This window comes from Furipterus horrens, unplaced genomic scaffold (genome assembly GCF_987537825.1).
Source record: "Furipterus horrens unplaced genomic scaffold, mFurHor1.1.pri manual_scaffold_10, whole genome shotgun sequence".
Lineage (NCBI taxonomy): Eukaryota > Metazoa > Chordata > Mammalia > Chiroptera > Furipteridae > Furipterus > Furipterus horrens.
The window spans coordinates 91,809,768-91,820,892 of NW_028327180.1; the positions used below are offsets into that span (position 1 = coordinate 91,809,768).

At 41.2% G+C, this 11,125-nt stretch overlaps 1 pseudogene; it reads right to left on the bottom strand.

Annotated features, from left to right (window-relative positions):
- Nucleotides 1-10,541: 10,541 nt before the first annotated feature.
- On the bottom strand, nucleotides 10,542-10,682 carry LOC150000971 (small nucleolar RNA SNORA36 family; annotated as a pseudogene).
- Nucleotides 10,683-11,125: the final 443 nt, after the last annotated feature.

Sequence of the window (11,125 nt, forward strand, 5' to 3'; positions counted from 1 at the left end):
GTGTCCAACGCGGTAACTGGATTGGGTGTATCTGTCAGCTGGAAATAGAATAACGATCACAATAGTGTCTAGAATAAAAATATGTAGACTAACCGTGGAGTTGGACGAGTTTTAAAAAGCAATAGCAAAGATCTTCTGTAACTTTGCATTCCAACAAAACGTTTCCGCTGGGGCGCGCTGGCCAATAAGGAAGAGGGGACCCCGAGGTGCCTGGGGGCCGTAGAGTTCCGGGTGAGGGCCTGGCTTTCTCAGCCTTGAGGAGCTGAAGGTGAAAATGGCTTCGAGGTGGCGCAGTACCACGGGCAAGGCCAAGGTTCTGGAGACCGCGACACCTGGTCTTGAATCCTGGCTGTGGTGTTTAGCAGTGCAACGCGGGGCAGGTCATATTCCTCCGTTCAGCCTTTGCTCCCCCGTTGCTGGGAAGCAGATGGGGCGAGATTAAGCACCTAATTCAAGGTTCCCTAGGACGTAAGTGACCATGGGGACATTCGAATAGAAATGCCTGATGTCAAAGCCCTGGCACTGTCCACTTGTATACAGTGCCACTGAGCAAAAACCCACCTCAGCCTGCCCCCTACTCCAGTATTTTGTTTCTTTGTAAACTGGTCCTGATTCTTTCAAATGGAATCTTTGATTTTTTCCAACCATAATTTCTGGTCCATCTTTGTTCTTCTTCATGCCTTTTTTTAAAAAAAGGCCATTCACACTTCCTGTAATACCTGTTGGGTGGTCTTCTGCCTCCTGTATGTCTCAAAGCTATTCATTCATAGACTGTGCCTCATGGCGCTCAGTGGACAAATAAGTCTGGAAAATGATATTCATTTAACTGGAGTTTTATGCTAATGTGCTTTGATAAGTCTGTCGAAGGATGCTGTCACATGCACGGTTTGTCACACTATTTGGTCCTAGGAATTTAAAATGCCCTCCCTCCCTTCCTTCTTTCCTTTCCTTCCCTTTCCTTCCCCCTCCCCTTCCCTTCTCTTCCTTTCCCCTTCCTCTTCCCTTCCCCTTCCCCTTCCCTTCCCCTTCCCTTTCCCTTTCCCCTTCCCCTTCCTTTCCCTTCCCATTTTATGTGGCCAGAACATCATAATACATGTATTGGAGGCTATAGCTCTGACCTTTGCAGTTGGGGTTATTGCCCAAGGCCACACCCTGGAACCAGTTCTGTTTCTGGGCGTGGTTTAACGAGCCTGTGATGCCCTGCTGGGAACTCATATTTTGCATCTGGAGCTTTGTTTTTAACATCTCACCTGGTAACTAAGTCCCTTTTTTCTTTTAATTCTATTTTTCAATTACAGTTTACATGGAATATTATTTTGTATTAGTTTCAGGTCTGTAGCATAGTGGTTAGACAATCCTATACTTTACAAAGTAGTGTTCCCCCCAGTATTTCCAGTACCCCCCTGACACCATACATAGTTATCCAATATTATTGACCCTATTCCCTATGCTGTGCTTATAGCCCCAGGACTGTTTTGTAACTGCTCATCTGCACTTCTCAGTGCCTTCACCGTTTCTACACAGCTCCCCAACTCCCCTTCCCTCTGGCACCCAGCACTCTGTTCTAGCTACGAGTCTATTTCTATTTTAGTTCGTTCATTTCCAAGTCCCTGTCTTATAAACCAGTCGGTAGGTACATCCCTGTTTTTGTCTCCTGTCTGTTATCCCAGTTCCCATGGCCTTATGTGTCATTCCAAGAGTTGGTGTCCTACTTTGTCCCCAAACTTGACTCTAGAGTGCCAGTTTCCCCTCATAATGCCCCTTTCTATCCCTACCTGTTTTCTTCCAGCGAGCCTTTCCCGGGGGGCCTGTCTTGGTATCCTGGTCTCCGTTCTTGGCCCTGTGCCTCTCTGATCCGTCCTAGCTCTTTGGCAAGTGTTTGGTATGATTTAGTTGTTGAAGAATTCAGGCTCTGGGGTCAGACACACTAAAAAAAAATTGAGTTCAAATTTCAGTTCCACCATCTAATACTTGTAAACTCTTGGTTAAGTTATTTAAGAGTGGGCCTCCATTTTTCTCATCCGTAAAGCCTGGGTAACTCCCTCATAGAGACCAGATGAGGATTCAATGAGATAGTGTATGCAAAGTGCTTCTTGTCACACCTGAGTACAATGGGCGCTGTTAACATAGCCAAGTCCCAGGGTTTGCTTTCATTGATTTAGTTTAGGGTCACAGACTTAGCACTTAGTTTTGCTTGTGGCATAGTTATAGTTCCTCACGCTACATTTGGACTTAAATTAAAAAATAATTATGGTTAATTCCAGCCCTGGCTGCTGTGGCTCAGTGGATTGAGCGCTGACCTGCGAACCCAAGGGTCGCCGGTTTGATTCATGGTCAGGGCACATGTTTGGGTTGCAGGCCAGGTCTCCACTTGGGGTCGTGCAAGAGGTGACTACACATTGATGTTTCTCTCCCTCTCTTTCTCCCTCTCTTCTCCTCTCTCTAAAAATAAATAAAATCTTACAAAATATAAATAAAATTATGGTTAATTCCAAACATACTGTAAGTACAGAGAAGAATAGCATAGATCTTCTGGTACTTGATTGGGTCTTCTGTGATTGTTCTTCTTCATTCTGTTTAACATTAAATCTCACTTTGCTCCCTACTCAGGAGACGTGACAGAGGCCGTGATGGAGCACCAGCCGCCCATTGTGTGGGAGGCTGTGGGTTAGCATGTCTCTGCTTAGCCTCTCTTGGACGGTAGGGTCGGTCACCCAAAAGACTCTCTTTTCTGTCTTTTTCTGAGGGAGGTGGGGGATGGGAAAGTAGCAGCCTCCTGGACTGATTTCTGGAGAACATGCTTCATTTTCCTAAGCTAAGCTCTCCTGCCTTCTCTCGTCAGGTCTTCAAGGGCTTGAACTGTGTTGCGTTCGTTATTTCCCCAGCCTCTAACCGAGCCTGGTGCAGAACACTGTTGGAATCAGCGACTTCCCATTTGTTCCTAAAGTCCTCTGAGAATGGCTTTTAGTCTCAGCTTTGAGTTCCAGGTCTCAACCTTTGGGGTTTAAAGCTGCAGACTAGAGCAGGCAGATCTCAGAGCTAAATTTCTCTCTCTCTCTCTCTCTCTCTCTCTCCCTCTCTCTCTCTGGCTGTCTGGCTAGTTGTCTCTCATTTATTTACTTATTTTATTTTTTGTGCTGGGTGATTGGCACCCGGAGACACAGCCTACTGACTTCTGTCTCAAGATGTTGAACACAATAAGGACGGAGTGCAGGAGGAAACACGGTCCTTACATGTATGAGTGTAGCATCCATGCTGTCTCAGGAAACAGGTGTTTTACGCCACATCGCCTCCTGATGGCGCTGGAGCCTTAAAGATCATCCCCAGGCCGGTCTTCCCCATTCTGCATCCTATTATCTAGGTTAGCTCATCTGTATTCAAAAGATCAATGTTGCATTATTACAAAGATCCTTTCAAGTGTAAAAAGGATGGCACTTCATTACAGAAAGTAGAAGAAACTAATCAAACTTTCTTGGCGAAATCATTGACTTTTTTAAGTAAAGGGCAAATTTGAGAATTTGAAAGTCCGAGATGCGAGAGAGCTGGAGGTTTGGGCTCACTCCGCCACGCGTCTGGTCATAGCCTGGGAGGCTTGGACAAACCCGAAGAAGAAAGAGGCGTTTTTGAAAGAGTCTCGGTGCTTGAAGCTCTCATCTTTTCTTCTGCCATTGTTTCGTGTGTCTCAGAAAAAAAAAAAAAAAGAGCTGCCGGTGGGAAGACTCGAAGAGATAATCCACAATGCGTGGTATATAGGCAACACTTATTTTGATCTGGTTAATGACAATTGTTAGGAACACTTCAGCAAATATTATTTATTCATTGTCTTCGCTCTAATTTCAACCAACAGTTCTCGTTGCTTCTCATCACCAGGTGGGCTTTGTAACCCCAGGTAGGGTATCTGTTAGGGAGTGTTTTGGGGGTGGCACCTGGGGAAGGGAGGGGGCGGATGGAGGTTGCAATGCATGCCCTCGGCTGCCTGCAGAGGGCTCAGGGGCTCTGGCGTTGGACAGACTTGCAGGGCTCGCTGTCTGCCCTGAGGAGGAGGCAGCCGCCTCGGAGTCATGGTGTGGCCAGCAGACAGCCCTGGAAAAGCCCTTGATTTATGCAAGCCAGTGGTCTTAGCGGGGCAGCCCTCTCGGGCTGGTGGCAGCTGAGGGCTGTTTTCCTTTTATTTCTGAAAGTAGGACCGACGCAGCACTCCACAGTGCCTACCACTCTGAACCTCTGAGGGGAAGATGTTCATTGGCCGCTTCCTATGGCCCAGGACCGTGAGTAACAGTCCTTGGCTTCAAGGTGTTCCCGATCAGCAGCATCTTGCGGAGATTTGTTGATGGTTCTGATATGCCAGGCACAGTTCCAAGTACTCTACTGATATTCACTAATGCAACCCGTTAAGCCATATGAGATAGCCAGAGCTCTTACCTTCCTTTTACAGGTGGGGAAACTGAGGCATGTGGTGGTGAACCCCGGGGCCGGCTTTTCCCATGGGCCTACTCGCTTGCCTCCAAAATGTTGCCATTTTTGTGAGATCCAAAGCCATTCCCAAGCTTCTTGTAGCTTAGGTCTGAGAATGTAAAACAACCTCATCCATTTGCTCCTATTAATTGCGTGATGAAATGGTTAAGATTTCAGATATATTGTGTTAAATAAAAATATTTTAAAAATGGATTTCACCTGTTCCTATGTTTTCATGTGGCTACTAGAAAATTTTAAATTTACTTAGTGCCTTGTATTAGTAGCTTGCCTTTTATTTTTACCAGGCGGAGTTGCCTTAGGGCACCTGAGGGTCTTCCGATGGAGATGCATTTTGCTCTTAAATTCAGAGAAAAGTCTATTTATTTTGTTATTGGGATCAGGTTCTTTTAATATGCTTGATTTAATTTGTACTTATAAATGGGGATTTTATCCACCAAATAGCCACTTGCTGGTTGTTTAGTGATTGTTGAAAACTGGTTAGAGGCAGCCGGAGTGAGAGGAATTAAAGTTCTATTGTTGTAAAGGAACAAGGTCATCAGCTTGAAATTAATCAATGGATTTCAAATCACCAGGAAGGGCTAGTTCACGCTCAGCATTACAGTTTCAACATGTAAATTGCTGTTTGGAGGAGAACCAGTAACATCAATCCAACCCGTCTCCCTTCAGAAATTCAAAGCAACTTATTTTTATTTTTGGCATGTCTAGCTCCTTCTCTCTGACACACCGCACCTGTGCTTTGGACTTTTGAGAGATGAGGAAATTCGGTTGCTTGGTGTCCCACAAGATTTGGATGAGACCCCTCAAATTGCAGTTGGGGAGATCATCTGTCCCCACCTGATGCGTTTTATTTCAAATGAGTCAGAAGCCACAAAGTTAAACTTGGCCAAAGTAGCACAGATCATGTGGACTCCAAACAAAGCCATAAACATCATCCCCGAGTCACACCAAACTTGGCCTCCAAACTGAGCACAGGTTTTCCAATCTGGTCCTGGAATTTGCCAGAAGGCAGGAGTACCACAAGGATGTGTGGGAAGCATCCAGAGACGATATACGAGGCCTGTCTGGAAAAAGTGCAGCCATTGTTAATACAATGAGAATGGTTTGTGCAACATCAATGTAACCTGGCAGCCAAGGAGAGTGGACTGGGATGCGCATGCGTGAACAATGATGACTTCACTGTACTAGTCACTGGGGGCAGTAGATGCCATCGAGTGAGCATGTGTACTGTGTGGCCATCACATTCAAAATGAGCAAGTAGAGCAAAGAATCTGCATCACCTTTCGCATTAAGCTTGAACATTCCGCCACAGAAACTATTCAGAAGGCCACAGCTATGGGCAACTGGTGACTGACAGCTTCATCATGACAATGTGTCCGCTTATGCATCATGTCTTTTGTGGAGTTTTTTGGTGAAACATCAAATCACCCAGGTGACTCCGGCCCCCTACAGCCCAGACTTGGTACCCTGTGACTTCTGGCTTTTCTGAAAACTAAAATCACCTTTGAAAGGGAAGAGATTTCAGACCACTGATGAAATTCAGGAAAATGGATTGGGGGCAGCTGATGGTGATTAGGAGAACTGTGTGAGGTCCCTACTTTGAAGGGGACTGAGGCATCATTGTCCTATGTACAATCTTTCTTGTATTTTTGTGTCTTCTTCAATAAATGTCTCTACTTTTTATAGTACATGGATATATACTTTCTGGATATATATATACACACACATACACACATATATGTACATGTGTGTATATATATTAATTATTCCAATTGATTATTCACTTAGTACTTTTTAATATTAACACTTTGGTGATAAGCCTAAGTTGGGCCTCCCAGTGAGTGAAATTTTATATCTTTCTGAATAGATATGCAGGGGTTACCTTATTTGATAGACTGACTCTTGAATATAGCAAGAGTGTGTTATTTTAAAAATTTGTTTTTATTATTATTTTTTAATTGAATTTATTGGAGTGACATAGGTTAATAAATTAGGTTTCAGGTGTACAATTCTGTAATACAATATCTGTACACTGTATTGTGTGTTCACTACCCCAAGTCAAGTCTCCTTCCATCACCATTTACCCCCACTTTACCTTCTACCTCCCCCATCCCCCTCATTCCCTCTGATAATCACCATACTGTTGTCTATGAGTTTTTTGTTTGTTTTGTTTAATCCCTTCACCTTTTTTACCCAGCCCTGCAACCATCCCCTTAGACAGCTGTCAGTCTGTTCTCTTTGAGTTTCTTTGTATTTTGTTTGTTAGTTTATTTTGTTTATTAGCTTTCATTTCATCTGGATTGTCCAATTTGTTGGCATATAGTTTTTCATAATATTTTCTTTTATCTTTTTTCTTCAATTTATTATTTTCTAATAACTTTCCCAATAACTATCACCTACTGTGGGCTCCTAATAAACTCAACAGTCACTAGATTTTTCAAATATTTATTTTACAAACTGTAATCAGGTCTCATATTTGTATAAATTTCTTTTTGCATCAAAAGGCAGAATTTAATTTTTTTGTTAGGCAGGTTTTATCCTGTTGATTTCAACTGCTTATGTCTTTGGTAGTAGCTACCTTAAGATGTTTGAGAAGTGTAGTCACCTTTAAGAAAGAGTCTATGGCCTTTCTCACTTTTACTAATTCAGTGCAGTGAAAGTGAGCTTCCATAAGAAAAATGTTTGTTGCTTCCCTGCATCAGACTCTTCCAAGTCCCAAAATACTGCCCTTAAGATAAAGTCTGACTTTTATGCACGATCTACAAGATTTTTCAATGTATTTCCTAACTACTCTCTCTCTCTCTCTCTCTCTCTCTCTCCCTTTCTCTCTCTTTCTCTCTCTCTCTCTCTCTCTCTCTCTCTCTCTCTCTCTCTCTCTCTCTCTCTCTCCCTCTCTCCCTCCCTCCCTCCCTCCCCAGCATTGAGAGGACATGACCTTTGGTTGACCTGTGAGCTGGACTGGGACAATCAGAGGCTCTTTACCCACTCCTCTGTCCTTGGAAAGCGCAATTTTGCCCACCCTTCCCACACTAGGAACTGTTTCAAGGATGTAGCCTTGAGAGAGCAGAGTGTGATTGAGATCATCTGGACTGTGCATGTGATTGAACTCCATTAAGGCCTCTATTTAAGCTTTTAAGATTATGGCAGGTGGGTAAGGAGCTCTGCTTATCTTACTACTGCTCAAGACAAGCCTTGTATGTAAGTTCCCTTATTCAAAACAGCTGCCCTCCCACCTGGAGTGGTCTGCCTCTTTCTTCAGTCTTGCCTTGTCCTCTGTGCGCAAGGGTCAGTTTTATTTTATTTTATGTACATATTTTTTATCCTCACCTGGGCACTTCTTTTTCTTTTTCCTTTGCTTTTAGAGAGAGAGGGAGGGAGAGAAGAAGGGAGAGAGAAGTATTGATTGATTGCCTCACTTACGTGCCTGGAATGGACCAAACCTGCAACCCAGGTATGTGCCCTGACCAGGAAACACCTGCAACCTCTTGCTTATGGGATGGTGCTCCAACCAACTGAGCCACACCAGCCAGGGCTAACGAGGTTCAGTTTTAGATGTCACCTGGGGAGCTCCTGAGTTTGCAAACCAACATTTTCCTTTACAGATTTTCTAATTGCTTGTCTATTGATATATTGGAACACAACTGTGAAAGAAATTGACTTTCTATCCAGCAAGTTTATAAATTTTAAAAATTTGTTCTAATCGTTTTTCCAGTAATCGGCTTTCCTATGTTCACAATGTCATTGTCTTTGAATAAGTGATTATTTTTCCTCTCCAATGTTATACACTTTATTTCTTATTGAGTTGTTTGCCCTCTAGTTCCGTGGTGAATAGAAGTGGTGGTTGGATAGCCTTGGCTTTTTTCTGACTTGAAAGGAAACACTTCTGACTTTTCATCATTAAATATTCTGTTTGCTGCAGGTTTTTGTTTGAAGATACTAGTTATCAGATTAAGGCAATGTCTTTCTTTTTTCTGGTTTGCTTTATTTTTAATGCTTGACTGAATATTGAATTTTATAAGGTCCTTTTTCTGCATTAACTGATGATTATAATCCTCTTCTTTCCTTTAATTATTAATATGATGAAATAACAGTGATAGGTTTCTATAGTCAAACCCATGCTTCATTTCTTTTTATTGCTGAATAGTATTTCAGTTACAGATATATCGCAATTTGTTTTTCTACTCATTTGTTGATAGACATCGGGGTTTTTTACAGTGTCTATTAAAAATAAGCTGTTATGAATACTTACAAATCTCTGTCTGAACATACATTTTCATTTTTCATGAGTGAACACCTAGGAATAGAATGGCTATCATTTGATAGGTAAATGTTTAATTAAGAAATAACTGCAAAGCTATTTTCTAAAGTGGATGTACTAATTCATATTCCTGTCAACAATCTATGGGAATTTTAGCTGTTTCACATACCTTCACTTGGTATGAGTATCTTTGAAATTTTAGCCATTCTGATTTATGAGTTGTGATAGCTTATGGTTTTAATTTACATTTCGCTATTGACTAATGCTTTTCATTTTTTCATGTGCTTCTCTGCTATTTGGGCATCATCTTGATGAAGTGCATTTCCAAGTTTTGACCTATTTTTAAGATTAGGTTGTTTTCTGAGTATTGAGTTGTAGTTGTTGTTTTTTTTAAATGTATATTCTGGCTATATGTCCTTTATCTAATATGTTTTTGGTATATTTTCCCTGAGTCTATGACTTGCTTTTTCATTTTTTAAATTGCTGTCTTTTGAAAAGCAAAATTGTTTAATTTTGAAATTAATTTGTCACTTTAAAAAAATATATTTATTTATTTGTTTGCTTGTTTGTTTTTATTTTTTTATTTTTAGAGAGATGGGAAAGGAGAAAGAGAGAGAAAGAAACATCACTGTGTGGTTGCCTCTCACTTGTGCCCCCAACTGGGGACCTGACATGCAACCTAGTCATGTGCCCTGACTGGGAGTTGAACCAGTGACACTTGGCTCGCAGGCCAGCGCTCAATCCACTGAGCCACAGCAGCCAGGGCTATCACTTTTTTTTTTTTTTTATGACTTGTGCCTTATGTGTTCTCCCTAAAAACTTACCTACCTCAAGGCTGTAAAGATTCTCTAATTTTCTTCTAGAAGCTTTATAATTTTAAGGTTTATATGCATATTTATGACACATTGTGAATTAATATTTTTATATGGTATGAGGTAAGGGGTTGATATTATTGAATTTTGTTAGTTAGATAATGTTTTTATATCTATGCTCAGTGAGTTGGCTGTATTTTTTTTTTTTTTTTTGTCATTGTAATTTTTTTATCTGCTTTTGAGGTAATGTTCCTGTCTCATAAAATGAGCTGGAGGGCTTGCTGCCTTTTTCTGTTCTCTGTAATAGTTTGTATGACATTAAGATTACTTATTCCCTAAGACTGGGGAAAATTGACCTTTAAAGCAGTTAGTGCTTGTCTGGTTTTATGTGTGTATAAATATTGATTTATCTTTTAAAGGGCTATTATTCTATTTATATTTACTATGTCTTCTTCTTTTTAAAAATTATTTTTATTGTATATTTTCCATCACCATTTGTCCCCCTTACAGTCCCTTCCCCAGCAATCACCACACTGTCGTCCACGTCCATGAGTCCTTTTTCCTTTCTGCTCCATCCTTCTACCCCTAACCACCTCCTCATAGCTGTCATCTGCTCTCCATCTATGAGTCTCTCCCTATTTTACTTGCTAGTTCAGCTTGTTCATTAGATTTCACATATAAGTAAAATCAGATGGTACTTGTCTTTCTCTGACTGGCTTACTTCATTGAGCATGATGTCCTCAGGTCTATCCATGCTGTTGCAAAAAGTAAGGTTTCTTTCTTTTTTTATGTCTGAGTAGCATGCCATTGTATAAATGTCCCATATTGTTTTACCCACTCATTTACTGATGGAGACTTAGTCTAATTATATCTACTACATCTTCTTTAGTCACGTTGATGTTATATTTTCATGGGAAATTGTTTATTATTATGTTTAAAAAGTTATTAACCCAAAGACATTATGTCTTAGATTTTTTTTTCTTTCATTCTACCCATTTTTTTGTAGACTGGGAGGTAAATGAATAGAGCACTGCTTTCTATCCAATCATTTCTATTTCCCCTGAGCCTGTGTTCCAGTGTCCCAAAGTTCAATGAACAGAACAGGGAAGCTGCCCTGAACTGAACTCAACACTTTGGATAGATTAAAAGAAATTTTTTTTTTTATCAGTCTGACTCATTGCTGCCAATTGCGAGCTCATTGAGAGATTTCACCAACTCTTATTTATCACTATAGACTCTGGCACAAGCACCAAAACCTGAGGGTTGAATAAATTGGGATAACTGAAGTTTAGTCCAATAGCAAGTCTGGCTGGTTCTCTCTACAAGATATACCCCAGCCCTTCCTCACCATCTCTTTGCTATTCTACTATCCTACTGCAAACATCATTACCTCTTGTCTGGACTTCTGCCACAGACTCTTAAGAGTTCTCTGTTTCACTCCTGCCCACATACTTTGGTCTATTTCCGCAGAAATACTCTTAAATTTTTTTATCAGATCATGTGATATTCTGGTCAAAACTCTCCAATGGTGTCTCATCACACTTGGATAAATTCCCAGGGGAGCAGGAATGTAGACTTGACA